The sequence below is a fragment of the Ptychodera flava genome, chromosome 14 (genome assembly GCF_041260155.1).
Source record: "Ptychodera flava strain L36383 chromosome 14, AS_Pfla_20210202, whole genome shotgun sequence".
In the NCBI taxonomy this organism is placed as follows: Eukaryota; Metazoa; Hemichordata; class Enteropneusta; family Ptychoderidae; genus Ptychodera; species Ptychodera flava.
In genome coordinates this window covers 22647329-22660082 of record NC_091941.1, presented here as the reverse complement: position 1 = coordinate 22660082, position 12754 = coordinate 22647329, and positions in this window count along the sequence as shown.

Genomic DNA, 12754 nt, shown 5'->3' with positions numbered 1-12754 from the left:
TCTTTGTCGACTTCATCTCAATAAAAAATTTTGATTGCGTAGATTGAACTTTCAAAGGAAAACAAAAGACTAGCACCATGTTAATAGACAATGTCAAAAATATCTAATGCGAGAACTAGGGATTGGAGGATTGCGGCTTTTATGAAATGTGGAGCAGATAAGTATTTCCAGGAAAAGTATTCGTAAGATATTTGAGGCCCCAAATCAATCAATCTTTCTGTACCCTGCAAAGAGGAACTTCAGTTCAGTGTCGCTTATATTTGTAGAAAAATTGAAGGGCGCCCTCAACCTAAGAACAACAGTGTATGGAAGGAGGATCTGGAGAATCTCGAGTAACGAACTTGTTCACAGATATACATAGGCTTACATGTGCCATTGTACGACCCGCTAGGCCTAGCTCCGTGTTTTTAAATAAATTTTTAAACAAAATTTGCTAGATGGTAATTTACCGACGAGCGGTTTAGACGTATTAAAACATGTAACACTCTTGATATAACGATCTGATAGATCAGAATGAATTAATAGGCCTAAATATATTTGAAAATTTAGTTCTCATCAGAAACTGGCCAACTTTAGTCTTTGACATTTCTTGTCATTGAATGATAATGTGTCTATGGTATAGGACAAATTGTTTAGCTTCAAGACGTCGATGTAAGTTGAACATTAAACACTTATATTCACAGACAACTGGAAAATTTATCATACAGAAAGATTCTAGACTTCATGATCGAAAACCCGATGAAAGCTTATATTAATGCAGTTAGGCTGCATTATCAAATACGGGCCCGGGGGGGGGGGGGGGGGGGGTGGAGGAATCGTTATTTAAACCTATGGGAGCTTTCATTTATTATTAGGGGGTTGGCCTGTGTAAATCGGAGCATGTCCATACTTTGCCGGAAATGTTGTCCTCCCCTTCTTATAGATTATAGGTTTATTGATTTCTCTTCTTCAAAGACATTTTGGCGCAAATATAAACAGAGCTATTGTTTTTCTCAAGCATCACCAAAATTTGCCATAGAACATCTCATAGTAGAAAGCTTTTTCTAGATAGGCAACAGAGTGCTTTTACAAACCATAGGCATTCCTATGGATATTGACCCAGCGCCATTATGGGCAAATTTATACTTACACAGGCATGAGTATAGATTCATGTCAAAACTCATCCATACCGATATAGCTCGTGCTCGGAAATTTCATTGATGCGCAAGATTCATCGATGACATATGTCTCCTAAATAATGGTGGAAAGTTTTGTAGATCGTATGAGCAAATTTATCCTGCAGAGCTCAAGTTGAAATGTGAGCATCATGGGCAACATGCTACATTTCTTGAATTGGACATATCAATAGTGGATGGAATATTTGTCTATAAACTCTTTGACAAGCGCAAAGATTTCAAGTTTTTCATAGTGAGAATGCCAGATCGCGAAAATAACATCCCTTCATACATCTTTTATGGCACTGTATTGTCAGAATATCTCCGCATTGCTCGGGCGGGAAAACGACGTAAAATCATCAGACAGTTTCGTAAAGTTATGTCAAGAAATCCTCTTCTTTTTGAAAAATTCAATACAACACCTAAAGACATCATACATAACATCAGACTCCGAATAACTTAAGTTGTGGTGGTACCTGATCAGTCCTGCTTGGGGAGCCAAGGCAGTTGACTATATTATTTTCAAATACCCGAAACAGTCACCTTGGTAAATAACTGATGGACACTGATGGAGCTTTTGATAATGTTCATTCTTTGCTACATGATAATTGTTATACATCCTGCTGATGTCATATCTTCATTTTTCATCTGACACCATCTTGGAGAACACATAATGATCCACTCTTTGCATTAGCATGACGTTACTATTTGCTGTACTTAGGCTGCGTTCACAAATAACGATTAGGGGGGGGGGGCTGGAGGAATCTCGATTGAAATCTTATTTTTTTTCAGATCCCCCCCTAAGTACCCTAAAAAATTTTCAAATGCCCCCCCTCTATATGGTCAAAATTTTTCAAGTCCCCCCCCCCAACTATCACAGGCCCGCATATTTGTAAAGGATGTGAGCGCAGAAAAAATAAACATGTATTGCGCCGTACTGCTAACAGGTGTTCAACACTACCTGTATTAGCACTTTGTATAGTCATATTCCAAAGGCAAGTTCTTTAAATGCATCAGTGAAGTTTTTAGATTTATTGGTCTAAAAGCCAACTTGCTCCTGTTGAAGAGCACACAAAATGCAATCATGAGAGAGTAGGAAAATTGTGAATTCTGGCTAATTGCCGTATTGCACAGTGACCTACCAAACAATTGTTTCAAAACTACAAGACCTATATGAATTAGATGCTACTCAAAATTGACAATACCGGAAGGTTAAAATATTCCATCAAATAAATGTTGTAATCTCTGAAATTTTGGGTGTGATAATTGCAAATTTGGTTAAAAAATAAATAATTCCATTTGGTCACATATTTTTTCTTTTAGTCTTTACTATTCAAAGTTTTACTTCTGTATCATTTTATAATAAGAGTGTGAAAATTTAGAAAATCAAGCAAGGTGACCCCATCTTTTTTCTTTAATGTTTGATTATTCTCATATGCCAGAATTCAACATTTCTATGTTTTCTTCCATGTGTTGCTCTCTGGCCTGATCTTGTGTACAAGTGAGTTTCACTGTCATGAGTGTCATTTGACCAAAACTCTTCTTCAACTACCATGTACATCAGAGTCAGAGCTGTCTCTGTCACTGTTCAGGTATGCAGTGACAGTGACACTGCAGTAGCAGGGTAGTATCTGATAGTGACACTACCCGTAGGCAGTAGCTGTATTAACTTTGATAATTTTAGCAATATTTTTGTTCAGTTTTACAACTGCGTTCTTGTTCTACTCCCTACAGCATGCTGAATTGTCCAGTATTCAGCTTGCTATCACAGCCTACATGTATGTATGTGTACCATGCATTTGTATCACTTACAACCGACTGTCAGTCTGGACTCCAATTAAATTATCACCAAATACATATTTATATTTATATATACAAGCTTTGTCGACAAACTAAATATTGTGTGTTTGAGCATGCTGTAGGGAGATAGCAAGAAACTGTAGTTGTTATATTGCATAGAAATATTGCAGAAATCATTAACAGTTGCAGCTTCTGCCCTGTTACGAGGCTCAAGTTTGTTTTTACGACAAATCACACGTTTAGATTTTTTCGAGATAAAAGTCATGAAATGTGACAAAATGGTTCTAGATGTTGTTAAATCATTACTAACATTACAACATTTAGATGACATAAAAAATGGTATTCATTTTTCATTGAATTACCTACAAAAACTTGGAATTGTAAAATGTAAAACTCAAAAGGGACCCAAAAATTTTCAAGTCCCCCCCCTACAGGAAGAGCAAAATTTTCAAGTCCCCCCCCCTCAACTACCCCCACAATTTTCGAATCCCCCCCCTGAATTCCTCCAGCCCCCCCCCCCCAACCGTTTTTTGTGAACGCAGCCTTATTTCCGTCCGAGTGACAAGAAATCGACCTTTTTAATCTAACAATTCTCTGGTGGTTAATAAGCTAAGAACCTCCGTAAATTATACATTTTCTAAAAGCCTAGATATAGGGAAACATTTTGATAACCATAGTGTCACCATTGTTTACATAACTATCACGTGACAGGTAATTTGCATAACCTTTCAAAAACCGCTTCATACCATTCATTTTCAAAAAGCAGAGAATGTCAAGTTAGTATACTCGAAAGATGAAGGGGTACATATTTGGGTAGCAAATTATTAATTTTGGCATAATCGATGAAAAATTTAAGTCAAAAACTTCACACTATGAAATGTCAAATCTCATTTGAAATTAGAAGTGAAGGTAAAACAATTTTGCTTTGCAGGGGTTGGAGGACTGATATCCAAAAATTGATTAAAATCATGATCAGCAAAATTGAAATGATTTATTCCAAATGTAAGTACATTATCGTCAAACAAAATTATGTTATATATATATTTAAAGAACATAATGCGAAATTTCACACAATTTGACCCAGCCAGAATGGAGTTAAATGTTTTTGAAATGTTGCAAACTGGAGAAAGAGAAGCCAGCAATTTGGGTGATTTGCATAAACTTACGCTTTTTTCTCACCCAATTTATGACTTTTTGTCATGCTAAAGGTAAACCAACCAATATTTTAATTTTGGATTAGAAATTGATGAAAATTGAATTAGTCTTTCCAAAAAAGTGATATTGAACAAAATATGCGGTGTTATGTTCCATGCCATCTTAATCTAATTAGTAAAGAATGGAAAAAAGATATTTACAAAACATTCATTCCAGTTTCCGAACTGAATTATGTTAACATTTAAAGGACAAGTTTAAGATTTCTGATCGTGTGTGTAAAGTTGTTTTTCTAGAAATAGCATAAATGGATGCCTTTCAACTTGACCATCAATAGATGTTTTTAGTTTGTGTGTAGCATAAAAGACAATGTGCTGAGACAACTAAAATTATTTTTATTGACAGTTAAAGCCTCGCATTTTTAAAATACAAATAACAAATAAAGAAAATTGTACAAAGTTTAAAAAATATAAGATAATGAATAAAATACAAGGAAAGTGATATGAAAAATAAAAGCACACTTGCAAGTCAACATGGCTCTTAAAGAGGTGTTACACACTTGCTTTGTTTTCATGTGATGCAAAATAAAACACTCAACTTATGCGGATACTTTGCTGACAAAATAGATCCCAAACAGCCATTTAATAAGGCACTTTAAATAAAATTCTTTGTTTGCCGTCCGTGTGCTGGTTGGTTTTCAGAGAAAATTCAGAAAACATACACAATGTTAACACTATTACAAATAAAAATATCATTTTTCCTAAGGAAACCAAATAAAAATACCGTCAAGTACAGTGTGCTCATATTTGGTTTGAATTGGTCCATCAAGAAATATTTAAACAAGAAAAACAAGAATGACAAAAGTAAATATGGTCTGAAACATTAGGTACAGGAGGTCAACTTAAGGAACAGGTTTAGCAGAGGAATGTTTCAATGCAGTCCTTCATGGTTTCAGCAGGTCTGTAAGTATGTACAAGTTCATGAACAATGACAGGAAATGACTCAAGGTCAGTGGAGTAGCCTGTTTCTGTCACTGCCACCACCCCTACCTACTCATTATAGGTACACTGCATACAAATAGGTTAGAGATTACAGAATCTCCAACTCAGATGTGTGGGCTGTTTCAGTTAATGCCACCACTCTCCACATTTGTAGGATTTCCCCTTTTTCTTACCTCATTTGCATATTTTTGACACTGACATGTTCATTTGAACAACCTCACATCTCAACCCCTGGGTCTAACTGTACACCAAATCCTGTGATGGTAAGTGCAGCGGTTTTGGGAGCTTTTGCGTGTGACCAACATACATCCGCACATACATACATACATAAATACAGACGCCACCAACTCATCATACAAGCTCTTTTTGGTATTTATATACATACCAAATATGAGCTAAAAATTGAGCTTATGTTAATTAACTTGTGTTTTTTGTCTGTGTTTGTTTTTTTCCCTAGCTGGCAGGTAGGTTTATCAAAAATCCAAGGACGGCAAACAAAGAATTTTCTTTAAATGGCCTAAACTGAAAAACAGATCCTCGATACCAAGTAAAATTTACAAATATTGCATTGTGAATAAAACAAAAAACATGAATTACAACTTATTTCTCATCTAATATGTGCAATAGGCATGAATGAAAGGTGACATTAAATTTGCTTCAACTTTCATGCAAAAACATTTTTTTTCCAAAGTTCATTCACATAAAAGAGTTCACGAAAATTACAAAATGAAAACAAAGTGACCATTTCTTGGCTTTAAATTCAAAACAACTGATTCCCTCAAAAGTACATTTTGACAACCCTGTCATTGAATACCCTGGACTTATGAACAGAAAAAAAGGTGGTGGCTTTGACCAGTAACAGTTGTTGATTTTTATAAACACCATTCTATTGGCTTTATTTAGGGTAAAATTTTTTGCTTTTATTTATTAATTTTTGTCTCATTTTTTTATGTATAGAAACATGACCTTGATGTACACTACAAAATGACCCACGCGGAAAAAGGTCTCATGAGAAATCTTTCACAAAATCTAAAACATCTGATTAAGTAAAATATCTTGTTTGGTGAATGATTGAATTGTAAAAAGGAGTAAAAAAGTTATCACTATCCAAACAAAGCCTCAATCAGAAAAGAGAAACAAAGCCTCAATCAGAAAAGAGAAACAAAGCCTCAATCAGAAAAGAGAAAACAAATACGCAGGAAAGTATCATAGACTAAAAATCACAGATGAAAACAATTTTTAAAAGGTGCAGCAATTCATAATAGGGGATAAACGAGTACAAAAGGTACAAAAATGAGTAATGGGATACACATTTGGCAAAATGATGCAGGAAACCGAGTCATCATGTGACACTGCTGTGCAGTAAGTCTACTTACTTCACAATTTGGTCACATTCATCAACGCAGTATTTTCCATGACACCACACTCCAAAGTGACCATTTTGATGAAAGAAAAGGAAATGTACATTGCAGCCTTTCTTCAGGAATTTTTAAAGAAAATTCAGGAATAAATTCTGGAATATCTTGGAAACGAATGCATGCAAATTCCTCAAAATTATGAGTAGCAGTCTGAATGTGAAGACTCCATCAATAGTATTCTATCGTCAACATTCATGTCTCTCTTGCTTCACACACACGGCTACTGATAGACGAAAGCTGCAGCATTAGTTCTGTAGAAGTAAATTCATTGTCCAACATCAGATGAACTCTGCAATAGCAACCTCTAAGCTGAAAATGCACACTATTGAATTCCATACCACTTTGACTTGGTTGATGTTCATGTACTCAGCTGGTATGTTTCTCTCTCTCTCTCTCTTCTTTATGCAGTTGATGCTATGACCATCCCATATACTGGATGCACATCTGGGTATATTGCGGCATGAACAGGTATGTTGTGTAAAATGACATTGCGATCAGCATACAGAATGCGGTATCTGATAAGGGTATGGTGTTAAGGATACAAACAGATTTGGCATGGGTTCACATGATGCCCGTTGCCTGGGTGAAGTTTCGGTATGCATACGTGTCATTTGTTATGGCAACTGGGTGATACATGGTTCCTGTTTTTATGTTTGATCAACGCTGTGATTTCAGTACTGAACAGGATATGAAACTATAGACAACCTGTAAAAGCTGGAAGGTGTTTTGATATTCAATAGTCAGAGTTCTTGCATTGCTTAAATAGTCACTTGTATAAAAGTGAACAAATATGCTGCATCTGCTTTTAATTTTACAATTGTGTGGTTTTCATTGTGCCAACATTGTAAATTTGTTTTCATTGAATACATGTGTTAGGAAACTACAGAATGCTGGGTTTGTCCACTTCTGCATATCATGGAGAAACAAACAGCTTCATGGAAAACATAGCTGTAAATACATGCAAGTTTTCATTATGATGTATTACACTCTACTATAGTAATGTATGAATTAGATCATGCCACAAAGACCTGTCTCTTCATTTCTCCTTACCACATCAGATGTTCCAACATCCCATACATAGTATACCGTCATCAAAGAGAGCTGAATTGATATACACTATGTCTGGTCTGTTGTTTGGAAAATTGTGTCCTGTGTTCGGCAACATGTGTGTCAATAGACTTTGATGATATCAGAGACTTTGTTCCTGGTCTATTACATGTAACAATGACATCACTGCTGTTTGACATCAATACAACTATCTCAAGCATGACAAAAACTTTGCCAAAGTCTTACAGAATATAACTCTACCAGGCTGAATTTATAACTGATGGTATGTAATCTGTTACCTAGAAGAAACGCAGTTTCAATTGATTTTTAAAATAATAGAACCATGGTTGTATCTACACAACCTGATTAATATGGATAGGAACTTCAGATAGATTGACTAAATGACAGAAAGTTTTAGAGCCACAGTATTTTTAACAAAGAATGTACTGAAATACCCTTAAGACCGACCCAAAAATGGCAGACTACATCATATCTGCAAAATTAGAGAAAAATGTCAGTGCTTCAGCATTTTGGCATTAAAATTTTAATTTTTAATTGTTTTTAAAATATAGATATGCACATGAAAACTGATGAGGTGTTGAAAAGTTCAAGTGTTAAATAGAGAAAAATCAAATATCTTTGTGTAATAACTAATACAGTATAAAAATTGTTTGGTTGCCATTTACAGCAGCACAGACTACATTGTGTAAAACTGTATGCAACTTCCCAGTTGACAGAAGGACACAATCAATCCAGCATATGACCTTGATATGATAATACAAACAAAAATCTTCTCTACCACAAGGATACTCACAAGTACACATTCAGACGGCTCCATTATGTACAGTCCAGTTATGACCAAATAGTGAAAATATACAGACAGCAATTTCAGCTTCAGTACGTCTACAAAACCCATTCTGTGACCAACTGACACATCAAGACAATTCAGGAGGTAAATTATTAAACTAGGCGTCATTCGCAGATATAGGTATTTGCTTCAAAGGTTATCTATATGTTTATTTTTTTTGACCTTCTGATTGTTAGAAAAGATGTTCCTTTGATTGACTGGCAAATATATGTACAAAATGCAAGAAATGATGCCTCCAAATAATAATGTTGTGAGAACAGAAAACTGGATAGTTGAGGTATTAAGGGATGAAAATTTCCTAGATTATACGAAAACATATGATGAAAATACTATATGAAAATAGAAAATGAAGAAAATGTCTAAAGTTGTAACTATCTTGAAAGTTTAACCAAAAAAAAAAAAAAATGAAAATAACACTGAGCAGTAGCATTGAAGCATAGCTGAGCTACTGTTGTCACAATTTCTTTGAAGATTTCAAGGATGAATTGCAACATTGGGATCATGTTATTTATTTCGGTCTGTGAACTATGCAGTGATCTTTTCACAACCAATCCTCTCCACAAATATGTTCCCTTCTCGAGATACAACATGAAGATCTCCCCTCGACCAAGGATCTACTGCTTGTAATAATACATGTCACAATGCCTCTATTGTGCTCTGTGAAAATAAGTTGTGTGCTTAATATTCCAGTGTTTACTCCAGATTTTTCTCACAAGGGGGTATGTCATCCCCTACTTTAAATTTTGGGGGGATTTAGTTCTGATTCAGGCGGACCATAATAAATTATGCAAATTTGTTATGCAAATTAACACATTTCATGGTATCAGCAAATTAAGGTTAAAGCATAAGTCATATATCAAATAAAAGACACCCCTGTTTCTTTTTTTCCATCCAGTAAATATTGAATAAGTTAAAAGCCTACACAAATCATTAACACTTCATTTCAGTACAAACACAATCTTGCAACCTGAAGGCAAACTCTAGTTGAAGAACTCCGCACCCAAGTTATTGGACACCAAGTTCTTTGATACCGTAAAATGGCATACACTTGCCACAAGTCTGCAAGCTTATCAGGACTTTAAATTAACAAGTGAAAATTATGGTTTCTTGAATTAAATCAGCAGCAGTTACTGATTTTGTACTGGGCACCACTGACACTTTTTGAAACCTTCACATTTGTACTGACACAGCCATTGTATAATAAAAATAAATAATACTGTAAAAAACTTTATCAATTCAACCACTCTATTAATTTGACCACGGTATTTTTTTCTCGAAAAGTAATTTTATTTAACCCTTATCAGTTCAACCACGGATGGAAATTGGGACTTTCTCAATCTTTAACAATCTGACCAACCAATCAAGACAAGCTGTTTTTAACATTTTATTTATGATAAAATAAATAGAACAATACAATGTACAATACAGCATGTGAAAGTCTGGACTTAAGGAAAGTCACCTTTATATATTTCAGTCATCAAGGATGGTAAGCATATCACTTGTGAACTGTCAAAAAAGTTGAAATCCATAATAACTTGGCCACAAAATTTATTTTGGCTGTGTTAATTTTCTGACTCAACAATTTAAAATCGTACATATTTTTTCTGGTTGAATTGATAGGGTTTTTATGGTACTTACACTGAGTCTAAATTAGAACTTTATTACAATGAAGTGTAAGCAGGTCGCTTTTTGGTGGGATCACACTGAAGCATGAACACACAATTATCCTATGGATTGACTATCAAGTCATCGAGTGATGTTCCATGCTTCTCTAACGATATTGAGATCTTATTGACAGTGTTCATTGTAAAAATGCAAAGGTCTGAACTCTCACTCTGCTTATAAACTATCACTCTTCTGACAATTTGAAAACCACACTTCTTCTGTGGAGTGAAATTCAGTAAATATAGAACTGCCACAATTCTCCAGGCTTATCAATGGCTTAAATTAATAGAGCAAATTGAACTGACAGACTTCAGCAAACTTTGTTTTGTTGGTGGTGAGATTGCAAAACCTATATCCGGTAACTCATATCTATGCCTGATTATAGAGATAAAACAGACGTATATGGACCGAGAAAGATCAATGACAAAATAAAAGCTGTGAGTCAGAGCGTGGAAACTTGGTTACACAAAACCTTAGTCACCAAAGCCAAATTAAGTGCAGAAGTAGTCACACACCAAACTGGACAGCTTATCTTATACAAATTGCTGAAGAAGCATGAACTTGGTGACAACAGTACCTATTTATAGCAGGCTGGACATCCCAGTGTAACCCCTATAAATAGGGGTAGTTCTTGTACTTTACCAAAAAGTCAGGCCTGAAAGGATTTGGGTAAGTAATATACTGTAATGTAATGTATTATAATGCAATGTCATCCTTTGATGAAGACATCCTCTCCGGGATCTGGATGCAAATTACACTAAAGGTCTTACAGAAATACTGTACATTAAAAGTCTGAAAAATACTACAAAATATAAACATAACATATGAGACACTGAAATGAATAAATACATGTATTTGATGTATATCAAAGTTTCAACTGTATTAGTACAAGACAAAAATTTAAGCTCCCAGGCAGCTTGATATTGTTTTTTAGTGTCTTCTCTCATTTTTAGCAAAGGGTGTGAATACATTTTCCTGATTCATTTAATGATGTTTGTTTATCAGTTGTTGTTAATATTTTCACTAAAGTCTAATTGTCTGTGGAAGAGTCAGATTGCAAATGTGAAATCTACTGAAAAGCTCATTCCTATACCATTATTGACTAAGTAAGGTGATCATCACCTGAGGCATGGCAAAACTACACTGTACAAGTTTTTCTTTTGTTCTAACACATAGTAAACTGTCAAACTCATAGATGGAAAAAAATAATGTTTCTCATTGTTTTATTATTTTCATGGCCTACATGTATAATAGGCAAATCTAACGCAGACACCATTGCTGGAATATCAACACGTAATACACACTCTAACTTTCACACCACTTTGCAACGAGATCTTTTGGTGAACAACGTTGATTGCCAAATCAGATTTGTAGAAAATATAAGCAAAACTTTGGTACTGTTTAAACTCTGCCTTTAGATTGTCAACAATAGCTTATATTTTGTTATCGTAGAATAAACATTTCGTAGTCATCCTTGGATATTAGCTGCCCTCCCACTGTCGATTACTAGGTTTACGTCAGACAACGGCCTAACTTACCTCAAGGGTCACATGGTAGGGACTGTCTGGTCTAATCGAATACAAAAGTAGTCAACTACTTTACGGGCTCAACTGGAAGGGGTTTCCATGGATGTGCCACAGGAGTACTACCTAAATGGAGTATCCAACCAATCAGAAAATATAAAATACTATTTTCTTTCTTAGTTCCTAACAACGTTATCATGCCAATGTGATTTAAATGTCATGCATTTTGCTTGATAATTTCCACCTACCTTATAGTTTACACCCATACAACCCAAGGTGGCTTGTGGTTCGCTACACTGCTACACAGCAAAGGCTGCTGTATGCATAGTATCTTAACAAGCGACTGTGATTTGATACCACCTAACTACAAGACAACAATGGCTGATCTATAGATATGGTCACGGTCCCTCAACAAATGGTGGACCGCAGCGCGCTGTTCTCTGAATATTACCTTTACTAGAAAAATGTAGAAAAATAGCCGGCAGCCGGCAAAAACAAATGGCTGTCAGCTACAATTTACCAGCTGTGAAAATTTAGATTAAGTAAGAAATCAGGAAATTTTGCACAAACTTTATGTACACATACAGCATACACTACTTGTAACAGCCTAAACTTTTATTTTTGCCACCTGTAACCAAAATTTTCTACATCCAAGCTACTACGGAACAAAAACAAAATCTTTAACTAGTATGTGTATAAAGCATATATTGATAAAAGAGTTTGTATTTCACGAGAAGTGAATGCAATCATACCCTGGCCGACCTCCCCCCTGGGCCCTAGCTCGCCTGTGGGTGGCCGTTAGCTACAACTGTACTATGCTGGGGGCCGAGGACATCTCATGGATACCGCATGCCTACGAATACTCGGCTACTTTACCATCTCTTTTTGTGCTTATTTATACGCCAGAAACAGCCACTATGACACAGAAAAAAAAACGACGTGTCATAGGGGCTGCCCGGCGTATACCTAGTCACAAGCGACACGGTTACTCTACCCCACGCCACCTAACCGTGCATGCGAACACAATGTACAACAATGTCTGTCATGGCAATGTCATCACGGTGGTCAAAACATGTCTGTTCGAACATTAACCCTAATCATTGATTAGTAAAAAATTAACCAAAGA